This window comes from Phascolarctos cinereus, unplaced genomic scaffold (assembly GCF_003287225.1).
Source record: "Phascolarctos cinereus isolate Bilbo 61053 unplaced genomic scaffold, phaCin_HiC Scaffold_1;HRSCAF=81, whole genome shotgun sequence".
Lineage (NCBI taxonomy): Eukaryota > Metazoa > Chordata > Mammalia > Diprotodontia > Phascolarctidae > Phascolarctos > Phascolarctos cinereus.
In genome coordinates this window covers 248,344,575-248,363,160 of record NW_027555514.1, presented here as the reverse complement: position 1 = coordinate 248,363,160, position 18,586 = coordinate 248,344,575, and the positions used below count along the sequence as shown (strand labels likewise).

Sequence of the window (18,586 nt, the reverse complement as noted above, 5' to 3'; positions counted from 1 at the left end):
TGATTGAATTGTAGAGGTGTGACTATATTTGGCTAATGTGAAATGTGGAATAATCCTTTGGCTACTGGAGTTCTACATGCTAGGTTCTTCAGCCTTAAAGTTATTTCAGTACTTCAAGGATGTGAATTTCCTCAGTATGAATACTCCTTTTATGGAAGAATGAAGGAATAAATAAATGAAAAGATGTTTGTTAAGCACTTACTAGTGTCAAGGAAGCAGCTAGGTGGCATCATAGTGCACAGGGTGCCAGAGCTTATAGTCAGGAGGACTTATCTTTGTGAGTTCAAATCTGGCCTCAGACACTTACTAGCTGTATGCCCCTGGGCAAGTCGCTTCACCCTGTTTGCTTCAGTTTTCTCATCTGTCAAATGAGTTGGAGAAGGAAATGGCAAACCATCCCAGTATCTTGGCCAAGAAAATCCCAAATCGGGTCATGAAGAATGTGACAAGACTGAAAAAGATCTAAACACAACAGGCTGTAAGAATCTGGGCAAAAATTCTTAGTGCCCCATGTAACTCTTAACACTTTGAACCATAGAACAACAGCTGATCTTCATTAATAGTGGGAGTTACATTTGCTGATGAAGTTTTAGTTCTGGACAACAAATAAATACACAAAGGTTTCTTAGGGAAATACAAAGTTTTTATTATTGAAATATGATTAGAGCTACAAACGTTGGAGGTTACAGGGATTAGAGTTACAAGGGCCTCAGGAGTCTTCAGTTGAAGTCAGCAGAACAAAGAAAAGAGATAAACATCTGGGTTTGTTTCCTGCCTCTTTACATGAAAGATTAATTTTGAAAATCACGTTGCTCGGTATTGCTGACTCATTTTCAAGACACAGCCTGTACCCGACAGCACTAGTCCTTCATTCATCTGGGTTCACCACTTGGGTTCTCAGGAAAGGAAAATCATTTCACAAAATATTTTACATTTTTAATTGAATTAATTGGGTTTGGATTAGGAAGGATTCTCTGGTAAATCACCAGTCTTGGCTAACTGTGCCACAACTCAGCCAAAGACTGGGAATCACTAAAGAGCTATTTCAAGTCTAGAGATATAGTTACCTCTTTGTAATGTTGGGGGCAATGTGTGTGGTGGCACTGACTGACTCACCAGTCCATGTAAGCTTGAGGGTGGGGCTGTATGCAGGGTGTTCCAAAAGTCTTGGTACAGATTTAAGTAATTAAAGCTCAAATCTAGAATAAATTATTATCTAGTGCTGGTTGGTGTGCTAGGTCTCTCCATCTTTAAGGTATTAAAATTTAACATGGCACTAAAACTTTTGGGACCCTATATATGCTATAAGAAACCTGGGTAGAAAACTACAAAGAATCAGTTGTTGTTGTACAATTCTTTGTGACACCATTTGGGTTTTTGGTCACATGGTGACCTGTGAGTGTGTGAGGCCAGAATTGAACTCTGGTCTTCCTGACTCTAGGCCTGGAATTTTATCCACTGTGACACCTAGCTGCCCCAGTTTAATTGGCATAGGAATGGAAATATAAAATAACTGCAGACATATTCTTGGAAAGTATTTCACAAATGAGGATCATTCCCATTCCCTTCTTCGCAACCACAGTATGAGAAGAAAACTTCTCCTCTGTAGCTTACTGTCTAGAAACTGGGGAAAACCAGGCACACAGTCTCTGTAGCCCAGGACAGGGCTTCTTAAACTCTTTCTACTCAAAATTACTTTTTGTGTTTCAGCAGCACCCAATGGCATTACATGGCATGATGGCATGTGCAGCGCAAAGTGCACATGCTTTGTGTTCAGAACCAAGGCTGCAGTGAACTTGCTCGATGCAAAATGGGCAAGCGCTGCTACAAACCCCTTGGACTCATTACATATTTTATTTTTGATTAATTTTAATTAATTTTGAATTAATTTCATGCATTCAGAAACCTTTTACTGTTGCAAATTTTTGTGACTCCATATGGAGTTGTGACCCCTGGTTTAAGAAGCACTGTCCTAGGCCACTCTTGCATACAGCCTCACTGCCTAGTTCAGGAATCAGATCCATTTCATTATGGCTCCCAGTTATACTTGGTTACCTGCCTCTTTCAGTTATCCCTGTAGCCCCAAATTGTAGCTCTCTTTAGTCTCAGAGAAGACCTCCTCCATCCTCCTAATAGATAAGCTCACAGTTACTGGAGGCTCTGTTTATGATAGTCTTCATGACTGAGTGTCCACTGCTCTTTTTAATGAGTGACTCACCTCCATCATCTTTCTCAATTTTCTCATTTTGAACTCCTCTGCCTTACTGGTACAGTGTCTAATAGAAATTCAAAGAATGACCATTTTATAAAGCATAGATCTGGGGCATCATAGGAACTGGATTTCCCAATCAGCCCTGTTAGTGCATGCTACACAACACATTGAGAAGTGTAGCTTTTTCCCACATCCAACCCCACGACAGAAGTATCCCATTCTTTGTGGAGGAAGGAGATATTCATTAGAAAGGAAGATAAGTCCGTAGGGACCTGACAGTCAAAAACTACTCCCCTGTGGTTGACAAGGGTGGCTAAAGAGGAAATCTTCAATAAATGTTAAATAGACTGAGATTTACCATACATGTATGTGGCTATACAGGGCATAGAGTACATATTACTCTGATCTGGGGAGGGACAGAGGGATATCCTCAGCTTTCCCTTCCAATTTAATTATAAGAGATTCCTGCTGTGGAATATACAGTCTGAATAAATTTTTCAAGGTGTGTGTATGAGGACAGGGAAAGCTGGCCATAGAAATAGGCACCTCCATCTCTCCCCCACCCCCAACCCCATTTGGAAATTGACTACTAGGAAGTTAAAAACCATTTTCTAATTGCTAGGAACCGTTCCCATAGGTTGGAGAATCTTCTACTGGTTGTTAGTAGGATAAGAGAGGACTTTGGAAATAGAATATTAATGTTATTGTTCATCCTTCATTGTCAAAGAGGACCAATGACATCACTGGTGATGTCTTGACTTATGAGTGAACTGGATTTAAGGGAGGTGGGAGATTCAAAATGGGACTTATGGAACGTATTAGTGGGTCATTCATACAACTTCAATTTTTAATGACCAGCAGAGAAGGGAAAGGGGTAGCTCACAACATATTTTACATTTATAATTCAAATAATGGGAGCTTAATTCCAGTTTTAAGATATGAAAGAAATTTTAGAAGTCTTTTATCAGTTTGTAAATGGGGAAAAAACATTTGGGATCCTACTCTGAATTCAAGGAAAAACATGTGAATGAATAAGTGTGCCTTTAAGGAACCTGGAAAAGTAAGAGGCTATTTTAAAGGTGCTGGGAAAAAGCTGGCTTGATGGTTCAGTGATAAACTGTGAGTGGGTGTGGGGTAGGGTAGGGTTGTGTTGGTACACATATGTGTGTATGAATCTTCTATTTGAATATGTCTTTAGGGCTGCAGTGAAAAGGGTAGTGGGTGGAAGAGGACTAGAAAGACATTGGTCATTGTTGGGAATAGATAGCCCAATAGCTACAACTCCATAGAGAAACAGCAGATTGCAGTAACAACTCAGGGAAGGAGCAGTTGCATTAGCGAAAAGTCAAAAAAACAGCACTTATTTATCATGGAGTCAGGAGAAGCTGAGTTCTAATCTGGTCTCAGACACTTACTAGCTGTGTGAGCCTGAGCAAGTCACTGCACCCCATTGCCTCAAAAAAAGGCAGTAGGAGCAGCTCATGAACGAAATAATAGATGACAACACATAAAATAGTCCAGCAGATGACATCAGCAGTTCTGTGGAAAGTAGAAGGCAACAACTTTATCAGCAGAAAGACATTCCAGCTAGGATACAACTGTTGCAGCAAAAATTTTCCTCTCCCACCAATGACATGGAAATCCACGGGAGAATATGTTTGTGTTTATATGAGAGGGTAAGGTTGAGATAATGATTTTCCTTGCTATTTATATTTTTAATTAAATATCTTTTCTTTGCTGTTTTCTGAGGTTTGGCAAGTTTCAATTTTCACTGTTTTCTCCTCACATTCCATGTTTAAATTAGCCAGTTCTATGGTCCATCAGGGACCTCTTCTCTTAACGGACAAAGTCAATTAATTGAAAAGAAAATTTTCACTACTTCTGGGAGCCAAGATGGTGGATTAAGAAGTAAGTCTCTCTCACCTTCCCTTATTGACCTCTGAAAGCCCAGAAAATATCACCCCAGGAAAAAACCTGGAACAGGTGATCCAGCAGAAGGACAGGGTACAGCAGTCTTGTAGCCCAGGAAGTTTGAGGGATTAATGGGGAAGGCCCATCTCACTCTAGGGGAAGAGGAACAGTACAGAACAGGAGGCATCCCAGCAAGCCAGTGGCAAGCCCCACCTCAGCATACTAGGGGGAGATCCTGAGCCCCATGGTGGTGGAATAGGTAAGTGCCAATACCAGGACCCCCCTCACCCCAGTGCCTCAGCACAGGCAGGGGAACTGGAAGACACCAGCTCAGAAAACCATCATGTGTGCTGGAATTCTCCAGCAGTAAAATCTCCCAGTGCTTCAGCACAACTCCAGGAAGCACAACTCTAGGAGGCACAGCTCTAGGCTGGCAGACATACTCCAGCAGCCAAGCATTCCAGTGCTTTAAAGAAGCCCAGGTGAGCAGGCATTCTCCAGGGGCCAGACTCCACACTCCCACCCTGAGAACTCTAGTATTGCTGACCCCAGCTCAGCACCAGGTAAGCTGCCAGACCTATAGCCTCCAGCTGCCAGTACCCAAAGACCTAGCACACAAAGCCAGTGACCAGGTCCCAGCCTCCTAGCACAAGAAACTTGGGTCAGTGACCACTGCACTCCAGCAGAAGAATTCAATTTTAACAGTCAGGAACTAGTCAAACACCATGAGCAAAAAGCAGGAATGGACAATGACCATAGATTCTTATTATGAGGACAGAGAAGATCAAGGCACAAATTCAGATGAGAACTGCATCGTTGATATACCCACATCTGAAACCTCAAAGGGGAATATGAACTGGTCTCAAGACCAAAAAGCCTTCTTAGAAGATCTCAAGAAGGATTTTAAAAGTCAAATAAGCAGGTAGAAGAAAAATTGGGAAAGGAAATGAGAGGAGAGAGTCAATAGCTTGGAAAAGGAAGGACAAAAATTGACTGTAGAAAATAAGTCCTTAAAAAATACAAGGGCCTTGGGGGCAGCTAGGTAGCACAATGGATAGAGCACTGGCCCTGTGTTCAGGAGGACCTGAGTTCAAATCCGGCTTCAGACACATAACACTTACTAGCTGTGTGACCCTGGGCAAGCCACTTAACACCATTGCCTAGGCCCCCCCCCAAAAAATACAAGTGCCCAATTGGAAAAAAAGTATACTGAAGAAATAAACCCCTTAAAAAGTAGAATTGGCCAAATGGAAAAGAAGGTACAAAATCTAATAGAAGGAAACAATTCGTTAAAAATTAGAATTGGGTAAGTGGAAGCTAATGACTCTATGAGATATCAAGAATTAGTCAAACAGAAACAAAAGAATGAAAAAAAAATAGAAGAAAATGTAAAGTATATCATTGGTAAAACAACTGACCTGGAAAATAGATCTAGGGGAGACAATTTAAAAATTATTGGTATACTTGAAAACCATGATGAAAAAAAGAACCTGGACAGCATCCTTCAGGAAATCATGAAGGAAAACTGACCCGAGGTCCTAGAACTAGAAGGTAAAATAATCATCAAAAGAATCCACTGATCATCTCCTGAAAGAGATCTCAAATTGAAAATGCAAAGGAATATTGTAGCCAAATTCCAAAATTACCAGATCAAAGATGAAATACTGTAAACAAACAGAAAGAAACAATTTAAATATGGAACCACAGTCAGGATTATGCAGGACCTTACAGGTTCTGCATTAAAAGATGAGAGGATGTGGAACACAATATTCCATAAGCAAAGGAGCTTGGATTACAACCAAGCATCAACTACCCAGTGAAATTGAGCAAAATCTTTTAGGGGAGAAGATTGACATTCAGTGAAATAGGGGAGACTTCCTAACCTTCCTGATGAAAACACCAGAGCTCAACATCTTCAAATACAAGATCAAAAGAGGCATAAAAAGGTAAATAGGAAAGAAAAAAAAACAACAATGTGTTATTAATAAGGGCAAACTGTTTACATCTCTACAAGGGAAGATGACACTGTAATTGAGAATTGTATCTTTATTACATCATTTAAAAGGGGTATGCATAGACAGAGGGCATGGCCATAAGGTGACATTGAAGTGATGATAAAAAATCTATGTCATGAAAAGGGATTGTTCTAGGAGAAGAGGAAAGGAGGAGGCAGACAAGGGTAAATTACATCACATGAAAAAGGCACAGAAATCTATTACAGTACAGGGAAAGTAGGGAGGGAGATAAGCATTCTTTGAACTCTCATCAGTTTTGGCTCAAAGAGAGAATAACAAACAATAAGGTATAGAAATATAACTTACTGTGTAGGAAGTAGGAGGGGAAAGGGGAAAGAAAAGGGAGGGAGTGGATAGAAGGGAGGGAAGAAGTAGTAAGGGTAAAGGGGAAGAAAAGGGAGGGAGCTGATAGAAGGGAGGGCAGACTGAGGGAGGTAGTAGTCAAAAGCAAAACTCTAGTGAGGAGGGAAAGGGAGAAAGGAGAGAGAAAAGCATAAACGGGGGGGTAGGATGGAGAGAAAGACACAGATAGTAATCATAAAACTGTGAATGTGAATAAAATGAAAGTGGATAGCAGAATGGATTAAGAACCATAATCCTATAATATGTTGTTTAAAAACCTGGAAATACTTATACAAACTGATGCTGAGTGAAATAAGCAGAACCAGGAGAACATTGTACACAGTAACAGCCACATTGTGCCATGACTGACCTTGATAGACTTAGCTCTTCTTGGCAATACAAGGATCTAAGACAACTCCAAAAGACTAACGATGGAAAATGCCATCCACATCCAGAGAAAGAACTTTGAAGTCTAAATGCAGATGCAAGCATACTATTTGCTCTCCTTTTTTTTGTTGTTTTGTTTGTGGTTCCTTCTATTGGTTCTAATTCTTCTTTACATCATGACTAATGTGAAAATACGTTTACTATGAATGTATAAGTACAGCCTATCTCAGATTGTATACCATCTTGGGGAGGGGGGAGTAGAAGGAGGGGGAAAAAATTTAAAACTCAAAATCTCGTGGAAGTGAGTGTTGAAAACTAAAAATAAATTGATTAATTATTTAAAAAAAAGGAAAACAAATTTTGTAATTCTACCCTTCCCCCCCCAATTTGTAATTATTGAAGCCAGAGGACAAGTGATGCCCCAATTTCTTCCCCCCAATGAGGGGATTGGATTAGATGGCCTCTCAGATCACTTTCAGCTCTAAGCAATGATCCTGTGTAACACCAAGGGAGAAGAACCAAAAATATAGTATAATATCTGACATCCCTGTAGGATTTCAAAGCTTGCAAAGTACCTTACATAAAATATCTCTCCTTGTGTTTATATAACACTGTGAGGTAGGTACCACATGAATTATTATTTTCATTTTTAACAGGTGGCTAAGTTAAGGCCTAGAGAGGTAGACTCATTCAGGTAGTCAACTAGCATTTATACAGGATAAAGGGGGCAAAGTACCTTGCCCAAGGTGACACCTCTACTAAATATCAGAAGTGGGTTTTGAACCAGTCTCAGAGAGGTTGTAACTTGCCCAAGGCTTACAGCTGGTCAAGTCAAGCTAAGTAAGCAAACATTTATTAAGGGCCTGTCATGTGCTGGCACTTACCCAAGGTCATACATTTAGTAAAATGTCAGAGTCAGCCCTTGAACTTAGATCTTTTCCAGGCCAAGTCCTGTGTTTGATCCCACTAGTAACACTGTGAGTACAAGTGCACAGACTTAAGGACTTTGTTAAACACAGTCATTTAAAAACATTTTGCTCGACACTGAAAATATGTCCTCCAATTCTCTTATTGAACCAATGTATAAGGCATAGTTAAATATGTACTATCCCATTTTGTTACCATGCAAAATGCACAGGCAAGGAAAATAAACACAGAAGGTAAGTTTTCAGTCAAGTGATTAACAGCATAGTGGAATTCAATTTGGCTTCGATCCAAACTAGCCCTCGCCCACCCGATTGGAGACAAATGTCTTCTCCCATCTTTTCTAAGAGGATCAGTTGAAAAGACATCATTTTGATGCATCTATACTAAGTTGGTAAGGATTGTTTCCCTTCCCCTCCCTTCACTCCCCACCTTTTACACAAGTGCCCAGACACTTTGTAATGAAAAGCAGTCAATTCTTCCTGAGGAAATGGTTCATATTTTATCTCCTACCTACTTGAATCTTGAGACGTTATTTAGCAGAGGTAGTTTTGAAATCAACATTCTTCCTTGATGACTGTTAAGGCAATTAAAACGCCTTCTGGAAACTGTTTCTTAGAAATCCATCATGTGCAATTAGAAATATATATGCAAATTAAATTAAAATAAAATTTTACAGGGTGTTTGATTTGTACATTTGTAAAGCAATTGAAAAAACTAAAAGCTTGCCATCTGCTCTGAGGCTTGAGAACCCACATGTTTATAATCTGTCCAGTCACAAATGTTTAACAGTGAGGTTGTTTCTAAGAATAGTTATTAATTGGTTTAATAATTAATAGGTTTAATAATTTTAAACTGCAATGATTAGTCAAGGTAAATCTAACGTATGAGCAGATTTGGGTGCTTACAACTTGGTCTGCGTGTCTTTTTTGCCTTTCTATTTCTTGTCTTTCAACTAACATCTAGTAAGAGGTTTGGAATCATTTGACATAGCTAGTTTTTGGCCTACTTTACTAACTTAAAAAAAAAAGAATTCCTTTTCCTCTGGGTGATCGCAATTTGCTGATCATGGAAACCTCAGAAGTAATAATTCTTAGTAGAATTTTTCATTTGAAGGGAAAATGCAGTGTTCTTTCTAGGCATCGCAGAGAAAGAACAGATGGCATCTTCCTGCCCCTGTATGAAATTATATCTTTCTGGGTAGACAACACATTTAAGAGACAGGAGAAAAAAATACTGTACTCAAGAGGGCATGTTTCCAAGCATCAACTTTTGCTCATTTTGTGCTGCTCTTTTGTAATTTAGAACTGCCTCCTGCTTCCATTTTTAACTGATCTAAAATGGTGAATCATTTATGCCTTACTCATGGCTTGGCGATGAATGAGTGAGGTAAAGATTTCAACCCCACAGCAACCACTTAGCTTCGCTTTGCTTTGAGAAATGAAGCTTCTATCACAAACAGAGAACATAGAGCCTGGGAACTGTCAAGTGCCTCATGGAAACATATAATGTGAAAAAAATGTTTCTGCCCCTACACTTGGTTTTACTGGCTGAAAGTCCATTCAAGATAATGCCCTCTGACCCCAGCTCACATACTTCATCTTGCTTTTCTGATACATTTAAGCTATGATTCACAAACAGTATTTTGATGGCTTTGTAAAATAGCCTGATTTTTTAAAAGCTTTGTGTCTTTTGCCTGAAGGCTTTATTTACTTTTAGAAATAGAGAAGCATCAGGATGTATCGGATATGACCTAGAAAAGTATAATTTTATATTACCTAGAACAGAGGGCCTTAATCTTGTCCTATCATATACCCTTTTGGCTGACCATAGGCAAGGCACACGGGTAAAGGTTGTTGACCCCTTCTCAGAATGCTGTTTTTAAATGCATAAGATAAAAGGAGATCAATTATACTGAAAGTTATCAAAACATGAAAAAACAAAACTAAATGAACAGAACCCAGGATAAGAACTTAGAACGTGGGGACAACTAGGTGAAGCAGTGAATAGAGCTCCAGCCTTAGAGTCAAGAGGACCTGAGATCAAATCTGGCTGCAGACACTTGATAATTACTAGCTGTGTAATCCTGGGAAAGTCATCTAACCTTGATTGCCTTACCAAAAAAAAAAAAAAAAGAACCTGGAACATGGTAAGAGCTTAATGATAGTTAGCTGTATAACATTAGAAAGAAATCTCACTAAATTACTACAGCTACTATTACTACTACTACTACTACTAGCAATTAGCTATTCTGTTTTAAAGTTTTCAAAGTGTTTTACATAGCTTATTTCATGTGTTCCTTATAACAACCCTATGAATTGGATATTATTATCATATCTATTTTTTAAAAATGTATTTTATGATTGTGATGGAATACTACTGTGCTATAAGAAATGATGAGCTAAATGATCTTAAAAAAACATGGAAAGGATAGCATGAAATAAAGAAGAGCAAAATGAGCAGAACCAAGAGAACATTGTATACAGTAACAGCAATATTGCTTTAAGAAGGACTTTGAGCGATTAAGTTATTTTGACTATTATAAATTCACCAATTGACTGTAAAGGACATATTATTCCCGTTTTCAACTGAGGGAAAGTGGGACTGAGAGGGGCTGAATGCCTTGCGCAAGGTTGCTCAGCCAGTAACTGTCTGAGGCAGAATTTGTATTCGGGGTCTTTTTTTTTTACTCCATCTATCTATGCCACACTTGACCACTGCCCTGCTTAGCTTGCAAAATAGCATAATGTGGCACTTCACCCTTTAAAGTACTCCTCTGCTCCATCATTCTGGTATGGAGATGATGTTGGGATTATGAGGGTTATGCTGGAAGAGTTCAACATTTGGCAGGTCCAGTCAAACAGAGATGCAGGCATAGACCTGTCATTGCCCTATATGTCATGTAAGGACCAGACTACTGCCTTGATCACATGATGATGATTATTTTTTATTTTTGGCCATGATAATGCAGAACCATCTTTAAGACAGAATAATTGCAGGTTATATCAATGACTGGAGTATCCAAAGTAAGTGAATTCACAGATATGTGATGTCATAACAAAAGTAATGTCTTATTTCAAATGTCTTTAAAATGCCCTCCCCCTCCCTAAATCTCTTGAATATATTTTGTATTTATTCCTTATATGTACATTTTATTTTCCTCCAGTAAAATGTAAGGTATTTTAAAATAAGAAACTGTTTAATTTTCTGGGTTGTCTCCCCACCTAGCACAGTACTTGGCATATAGCAGGTGCATAATAAATTTATTTATTTATTAAATTATAGTATTTTATTTAGCAGGGTTGGTTTTTTACATATATAAGTATTATTTTTCCTCAGAGACTAATGCTGTTTGTATAGGATGCCAATTGTGCAGATGTTTAAACATACGTGGATGACTGAGTTTGTCAGTGGTGTTTGTTAGCATTCCGTCTTGGTGAAGGGTTTGTTATAAAAAAAGAATATTGAAGTATGAGAGAAAGAAATTATACATTAAAAAGAGAGAAAGATGAAGAAAGAAAGAATGAAAAGGAAAAGAATGATAGATAATATAAGGAGAAAGAAAGAATGAATGGGAGAGTGATATAGAGAGAAAGACAGGGAGGAGAGGGAAAGAAATAAAAACAGAAGAAAAGAAACAATGACAGAAAGAAGGAAAGACAATAGAGAAAAAGCAGAAGGAAGAAAGGGTGGGAGAAAGGAAGGAAGAAATGGAAGGGGATGGAAGAAAGAGAGGAAAAAAGGGAAAGAAGGAGGAAGGAAGAGAAGAAGGAAGGGAGAGAAAAAGGAAGGAAGGGATGAAGGAAGAAAGGAAGTGAGGGAGGGAAGGAGGAAGAAAAGGAGGGAGGAAGAAAAGACAAAGGAAGGAAAGAAAAAAGGACTTGGTGAAGGAGAAGGAAAGAAGGAAGGAAGAAAAAAGAGAGGGAGGGAGGAAGGAAGAAGAAAGAGAGGGAGGAAGGAAGGAAGAAAGGAAGGAAGGAAGGAAGGAAGGAAGGAAGGAAGGAGGAAGGAAGGAAGGAAGAAGGAAGGAAAGAAAGAAAGAAGAAAGAAGAAAGAAAGAAAGAAGAAGAAGAAAGAAAGAAAGAAAGAAAGAAAGGGAAGGAAGGGAAGGAAGGAAGGAAGGAAGGAAGGAAGGAAGGAGGAGGAAAGAAGAAAGAAAGAAAGAAAGAAAGAAAGAAAGAAAGAAAGAAAGAAAGAAAGAAAGAAAGAAAGAAAGGTAACACTGTGTACTCCCAGTTCTCCAGAGCAGGGAACCTACATTTTGATCCCTCGAGGGATCATATTAAGAATTTAAGGCAGGCCTACTAAGCAGCTGCTCTGATTCCTGCCTCATTTGTCACAGGGCAGGGTTAACTATTTACTTTGCATCTTCTACAACCCTAACACAGTCCCTGGCACATTGTGAACCCTTGGTAATGGCATTGTCTCCCTCTCCTCTCCAACTCCTATCCTGATACTAGGGGATTTTAATATGGGTGCTGATGTTATCTCAAACATGCTAACTTCTTATAGGGGCAGCTAGGTGGAGCAATGGATGGAGCACCGGCCCTGAAGTCAGGAGGACCTGAGTTCAAATCCGACCTCAGACACTTGACGCTTGCCAGCTGTGTGACCCTGGCCAAGTCACTTAACCCCAATTGCCTCACCAAAAAAAAAACAACAACAACACCAAAACATAGTCTGGCATCACATTAACTATGTGTCAAAGAAACAATCTCATACTGTGTTTAGGACCAAACACTTCAGACTCATTCATCAATTCATCCATTCATTTCTTCATTTATAAGCAGTCTTCATAGAAAATTCTCAAGTTCAGAATTTTTTAAAATTTTATTAATTTATTTTGATTTATCAACAATCACTTCCATATGCTTTTGAGTTGAAAATTTTTCTCCCCCTTCCTCCCCACCACCCTCCCCAAGACTGTGCACAATCTGATATAGGCTTTACATTTACATACCCATTAAACATATTTTCACATTAGTGAAGTTGTAAGTAAAAATTAAAACCAGTAGGAGGAACCATCAGAAAGATGAAACAAAACAGAACAGAAGGTAAGAAAAGAAGTGATAGCGATTCGATTTCCATAGTTCTTTCTTCGGATGTGGACAGCATTTTCCATCCCGAGGCCTCTGGAGATGTCTTAGATCCTCGTAATGCTGACAAGGGTTCAGTTTAACAATCTTAGTCATTGCACAACATGGCCGTTATTGTGTACAAAGTCCTCTTGGTTCTTCTCACTTCACTCAGCATCAGACCATATAAGTCTTTCCAGGTTTTTCTGAAGTCAGCCTGTTCATCATTTCTTATAGCACAATAGTATTCCATTACATTCATATGCACAACTTGCTCAGACATTCCCCAGTTGATGGGCATCCTCTCAATTTCCAATTCTTTGCCACCACAAAAAGAGCTGCTAGGGAATATTTTTGTACATGTGGGTCCTTTTCCCATTTGTTTGATCTCTTTGGGATATAGCCCTAGAAGTGCTATTGCTGGATCAAAGGGTATGCACATTTTTGTAGCCCTTTGGGCATAGTTCCAAATTTTTCTCCAAAATGGTTGGATCATTTCACAACTCCACCAACAATGTATTAGCGTTCCAATTTTCCCACATCTTCTCCGACATTTATCATTTTCCTGTTTTGTCATGTTGGCCAATCTGATAGGTATGATGTAGTACCTCAGAGTTGTTTTGATTTGCATTTCTCTAATCAATAACGATTTAGAGCATTTTTTCATATGACTATAGATGGCTTTAATTTCTTCATCTGAGAACTGTCTGTTCATATCCTTTGACCATTTATCAATTGGGGAATGGCTTGTGTTCTTATAAATTTGTCTTAATTCTCTATCTATTTTAGAAATGAGGCCTTTATCGGAGAGACTGGTTGTAAAAATTCCCAATTTTCTACCTTCCTTCTAATCTTAGTTGCATTGGCTTTGTTTGTGAAAAATCTTTTCAATTTAATGTAATCAAAATTATCCATTTTGGTTTTCATAATGTTCTCCATCTCCTGTTTGGTCATGAATTCTTCTGTTCTCCATAGATCTGATAGGTAAACTATTCCTTATTCTCCCAGTTTACTTATGGTATCAGCCTTTATATCTAAGTCATGAACCCATTTTGACTTTATTTTGGTATATGGTGTGAGATTTGGGTCTATGCCTAGTTTCTGCCATACTCTTTTCCAGTTTTCCCAGCAGTTTTTTTCAGAGTGGGTTCTTATCCCAGAAGCTGGGGTCTTTGGGTTTATCGAAGAATAGGTTACTATAGTCATTGACTACTTTGCATATTTAACCTATTCCACTGATCCACCTCCCTATTTCTTAGCCAGTACCAAGCAGTTTTGATGATTGCTGCTTTATAATGCAATTTAAGATCTGGAATGGGCTAGGCCACCTTCCCCTGCATTTCTTTTCATTAGTTCCTTTGATATTCTGGACCTTTTGTTTTTCCAAATGAATCTTGTTATTATTTTTTCTAACTATAAAATAATTTCTTGGTAGTTTGATTGGTATGGCACTGAATAAGTAAATTAGCTGGATAGGATTGTCATTTTTATTACATTAGCTCGGCCTACCCATGAGCAACTGATGTTTTTCCAATTATTTAGATATGATTTTATTTGTGTGAAAAGTGTTCTGTAATTGTGTTCATAGAGTTCCTGGGTTTGTTTCAGGAGGTAGACTCCTAAATATTTTATAATGTCTACAGTAAGTTTCAATGGGATTTCTCTTTCTATCTCTTGCTGTTGGGCTTTGTTGGTAATATATAGAAATGCTGATGATTTATATGGGTTTATCAAATTCAAAATTCTTAATAACTCTGACAGGCAGACAGAATCAAGTAGGTTATGTATGTACTGAGGGTCAATGGATGTACCAAATTTAGAGTTTCTATTCCTGCTTCCAATTCACCAAGTAGGAGCTTTGGGACCTCCTTATGACCATGTATACTTCAGGCTTAAAGGACTTCCAAGTTAGAGTTTTCCTTAATCCCCTATAGCTTCTATGAGTCCTTGTCCATCTGTCATACAGAGCATTTATCCTGCTAAGACAATAATGAATAAGGGTTTGGCTTACTTCATTTCTGTTTGTTCTTTCTTGTTCTTAGGAGAATGCGTATCTATCATGAGATGGGTGTGCCCAGGCTTGGAGGTGACTTTGTGAGTTCCAGAGGTCCAGAAGTATTGGATGCCACTGGACTAGATCCCAAGGGCAGCAGGGGAGGTGTCCCCAGCAACTATACCAGTGTTCTTGGAAAGGACAATCCTACAATGACGCAAGTCCAGCTATTTTACCAGAAGACATGGACTGGGATTCGTTCAGACAGTTTGGAATCAATGTGAAATCAAAACCACTTAATTTGTAGTCCTGCAAACTGTTGTGTTCCAGTGAGGTTTAAGTAGAAGTCTCCTAGCAGATGTTTTAGTTATAACAATACTGAATTATTGATTCTGTTTTAAGTTGATCAGTTAATGCTTACTGTGAATTTTTCATGTTTATCATTTCTTTTGTTTCTAGGAATAAATTGCACATTCCATATCTGATTCATCACATTAAGTACCTTTTTACTCCCTACTTTTGGAGACATCCCAGACATACCACAATTTGAAGTATAAGTAAAAATTTTCCCTACGGAACTGGGATGGGGGTTGAATAACAACTACCTAAGGGGGCTTATGAAATATTAATGATGGTGAGAAAATGGAGTCTAACTCCTCTCTAAGATACTAGGATTGAATGTGATCCAAAAGTCATGCCTTTTGGATCACCTTTTATTGAGGAGGGAGTGGCACTGTTCCTCATCCTTATGTGCCCAACAATGATTTCTTTTTGTTATATATGCTATCAAAGATGTTTACTCTAGAGGGCTGATTAGGAAAAAAAAACAAAAGGTAATGTTACAAAACAGAAGATGCTACATTATCTCAAGTTCCTCTGTATATTGTATAGGACAAGATATAGCACACTATCTCAAGGTTTCCCCAGCTGGACATTTGCATTGCTATAACTTTTAGAATAAGCAGCTTTTGATTCTTGAATAAATGACCCATTATCACCTACCATCTTAACTCAATGCAACTACTTTTGGTGGTAAAGTTGAGGCCTGCTTATTTTTACTTCTCTATACATTTACCCATACTGAATTTGTGATCTACTAAAACTGGGTATATCTATCTGTCTAGTTATTACATCTATCATCTCTATCACTTCTATCACTATATCTAAACATATTTGTGTACACATAGATACACACAGACACATAGATAGATAGATAGATAGATAGATAGATAGATAGATAGATAGATAGATGTATATATCATCCCTGGATCCAGAAGAAAGGATATTTGTATATCTTTATATGTATGTATGTATGTATGTATACATATATATATATATATACACACATATAAATGTGTGTATAGTATGTACTATATATCTATATTTAGCTTTATCTGTATCTATACCTATATAGTGTATGTGTAGAATAGTGTCTTGATAACTGCCATCTATCTCTGTTTCCTTCTAAGTCACTGATAAAAATATTGACCAGTTCAAGGCTAAGATCCCAGCCCTGCAGCATAGGGCTCGAGACCTGCATCCAACTTAACATCAATTTATTAATCAGTATTTTGGATGTATATTCACTCAAATAGTTATGAATACACAAAAATTACATTATTGCACCAGCCCATGTTTTCCCCATGATACATAGGGATATTGGGAGAGGTTTGGTCAAAAAAATTACTGAGATCCAGATGAACAAAATCAGTAGCATTTCCCTAATTTCCAGTCTAACAATGTCATAAGAGAAAAAGAAGTTATTCTGACTCATGTTGGTACATCCATGCTGTCTCCTAGGGATTGGTGCTCCACTTTCTTATATGTCTTAATTGCAGTCTTTGACTTAATCAACAGCAATCGACTCTGGGGAAAAAATGAGGAGACAACTAATATTGATTCATATCTTATTTTTGCCTTCAATAATGTCATAGTAACACATAGTAGGTGCCTTAATAAGTGCTTATGGACTAACTAGAATAAAAAGTAGGGCTACCCAATTAGTGATAAACAAAGTTAATCATTACTACAATCAGATAACCTTGCTTTGTAGTTATTTAAGGATAGGGGTTGGAACAATGATTTCATTGGCATAGGGAACTCTCAAGTGAGGAAACTTCATCTACTAATGCAGGTTGGAATTTTTTCTTCAACTTCAAGTTGTAAAGAGTTGAAGTGATGCAGGCTCTGGGTTACACACAGCCAATGGTATTAGTGATGGGTCTTGAACCCAGGGCTTTTTGGCCTTCAAGTCAATCCTTTATCCACTATGCCATGCTGCAACTATTTACATTCAAAAAATACTGTTTAACATATAGAATTCCATTGCAATTTTTCAGGCATTCCAAGGAATCATCGTTTGCCTATTTTTTCTCTTTTCATTTTTCCTTTTATATGATGTAGTCAATGTACAGTTTATCCAGGTCTATTTTTTTCACTTGGTGCTATTTCATAAAGTTCTTGTCATATTTCCTTATGTGCCTCATAATTTTTAATTTTAATTGCATTCTAGCATTGATTTTAACAAACTGATTTCAATTGATCATGATTGATATACTGATGGATTTTTTTTGAGACCTGTGATTTCATTGGCTTAGAGAACTCCCAGTGTGGAAATGATCTATACTAGTACAAGACTGGCAACTAGTTATGGGCAACAGGATTACCAATTTAGGGCTGAAAGGGACTATAGGCCAACTAGTCCAACTTCTTCATTTACAAATAGGGAAACTGAGGCCCAGAGAAGTAACTTGCCCAAGGTAATTTTAAAGGGATACTTGGTGGCACTGAGGGGTTAAGTGACCTGCCCCTGGTGACAAAGCTAGTATGCATTAATGGTAGGATTGGAGCCTAGGTCATCCTGAACCCAAACACTTTCTCTTCCCTATGCTATAGTGTTTTTTTAAAATTATTTATTTTTTTTAGTTTTCCACATGTACTTCCATAAGATTTTGAGTTTTAAATTTTCTCTGCCTCTCTCTCTCCCTTTCCTGCTCCCCAAGACAGCATGCAATCTGATATAGGCTCTACTTATGCATTCATATTAAACATATTTTCACATTAGTCATGATGTGAAGAAGAATTAGAACTAATGGGAGTAACCATGAGAAAGAAGAAACAAAACAAAACAACAAAGTAAAAGTACAGCAAATAATATACTTCCATCTGCATTCAGACTCCTAAGTTCTATGTGGAAAGCATTTTCCATCGTGAGTCTTGGAGATGTTTTAGATTCTTGCATTGCTGAGAAGAGCTAAGTATATCAAAATTAGTCATCACACAATGTGGCTGTTGCTGTGTACAATGTTCTCCTGGTTCTGCTCATTTCACTCAGCATCAGTCCATACAAATCTTTCCAGGTTTTTCTGAAGTACACCATTCATCAGTTCTTATAGCACAATAATATTACATTACATTCATACACCACAACTTGTTCAGCCATTCCACAATTGATGGACATCCCTTCAATTTCCAATTCTCTGCCACCACAGAAAGAGCTACTATAAATATTTTGTATTTGTGGGTCTTTTCCTGTTTTTATGATCTCTTTGGGATATAAACCTAGAAGTGGTATTGCTGGGTCAAAGGGTATGCAGAGTTTTATAGCCCTTTGGGCACAGTTCCAAATTGCTCTACAGAATGGGTGGATCAGTTCACAACTCCACCAATAATGCATTAGTGTTCCAACATTTATCCTTTTCCTGCTTTCTGATTGTTAGCCGATCTG

The 18,586-nt window shown here is 38.1% G+C and overlaps 1 long non-coding RNA gene across 1 annotated transcript in view; it reads left to right on the top strand.

Annotated features, from left to right (window-relative positions):
- LOC110213187 (uncharacterized) overlaps window positions 1-15,351 on the top strand; it is a 65,690-nt gene extending 50,339 nt beyond the window's left edge. The window contains exon 3 of the long non-coding RNA XR_002325922.2: window positions 14,909-15,351. This is a non-coding gene — a long non-coding RNA (uncharacterized LOC110213187). The remainder of the gene's footprint in view (window positions 1-14,908) is intronic.
- The last annotated feature ends 3,235 nt before the right edge of the window (window positions 15,352-18,586 follow it).